Below are 1,716 nucleotides of genomic sequence, written 5' to 3'. Positions count from 1 at the left end.
CAATGTGACATCTCGTAGGACGAACGTCAAGCTGTCTTCGTTTTTCAAGACAAGCCATGATCTGAATTAATGCTAGAGATTTCTTCTAACCGCATAAACTCCGGCGCTCTCGTCCTCCGCTCACGGCATTCATATGAATCGATGTCTTTGCTCTGATAAACACCGGTTGTGCTGGTGTTTTCATGTGGGTGTGTAGCGCTGCTTGCACTATTCTGCATAAATACGCCAGTATTGCCACCATTCATATACTTTTAATGATATAGCCAACATTACATCCCCACGTGCAATGCAGCTCGCAGTTACTGAGCGTGTATGGGTTGATAAGGTAAACCTCCGGACAAGTTTTCTTGTGCGCACCTGTTTTTAACGCGTCTTGACTGTCGTACAGTCTGACATTAATGACAACCGAGATCCCACAGTGTGACATGATCATCATGTTCGTACGGTCTGACAAGTACAATCCTAAATGACTTTTTTAAAAATCGCACAGTGTGAAAATTGTCAAGACAAACTTTAAATGTTACCTTGCTTGAAAAAAAGTTTAAAAGCCTTTTTATTTATAGGTTTATAGGCTTGAAGGATGGATGGATGATGGATGGATAGAATGATGGATGGAATGGTGGATAGATGAATGGATGATGGATGGATGAACAGAATGATACAATGATGGACGGATAGATGGATGGATGGATGGACAGAATGATGGATGGATGATGGATAGATGGATGGACAGAACAATGGATGGATGATGGATAGATGGATGGACAGAATAATGGATGGATGATGATAGATGGATGGACAGAATGATGGATGGATGGATGGACAGAATGATGGATGGATGATGGATAGGTGGATGGATGGACAGAATGATGGATGGATGGACAGAACAATGGATGGATGATGGATGGATGGACAGAATGAAAGAACGATGGATGAATGGACAGAATGATAGAACGATGGATGGAGAGATGGATAGATGTATGACAGAACAATGGATGGATAATGGAAAGGTGGTTAGATGAATGTGTGATGGATGGATGGATGGACAGAATGATGGATGGATGATGGATAGATGGATGGATAGACAGAACGATGGATGGATGTATGGACAGAATGACAGAATGAGGGATGGATGGACAGAATGATGGATGGAACGGTGGATAGATAAATGGATGATGGAACGGTGGATAGATGAATGGATGATGAAACAGTGGATAGATGAATGGATGATGGATAGAATGATGGATGGATGGAACGATGAATAGATGAATGGATGATGGATGGAATGGTATATTGATGGATGGATAGAATGATGGATGGATTGATGGATGGACAGAATGACAGACCGATGGATGGATGATGGATGGATGGATGGACAGAATGATGGATGAATGATGGATAGATGGATGGATGGACAGAACGATGGATGGATGATGGACAGAAGGATGGATGGAGAGAATGATGGATGGACGATAGATGGATGGATGGACAGAATGAAAGAACGATGGATGAATGGACAGAATGATAGAACGATGGATGGAGAGATGGATAGATGTATGACAGAACAATGGATGGATAATGGAAAGGTGGATAGATGAATGTATGATGGATGGATGGATGGACAGAATGATGGATGGATGATGGATAGATGAATGGATGATGGATGGATGAACAGAATGATACAATGATGGACGGATAGATGGATGGATGGATGGA

This window comes from Sinocyclocheilus rhinocerous, unplaced genomic scaffold (assembly GCF_001515625.1).
Source record: "Sinocyclocheilus rhinocerous isolate Xijiao unplaced genomic scaffold, SAMN03320098_v1.1 scaffold2868, whole genome shotgun sequence".
Classification (NCBI taxonomy): Eukaryota; Metazoa; Chordata; class Actinopteri; order Cypriniformes; family Cyprinidae; genus Sinocyclocheilus; species Sinocyclocheilus rhinocerous.
The sequence above is the reverse complement of the archived record's forward strand: the minus strand, read 5'-3'. Positions refer to the sequence as shown.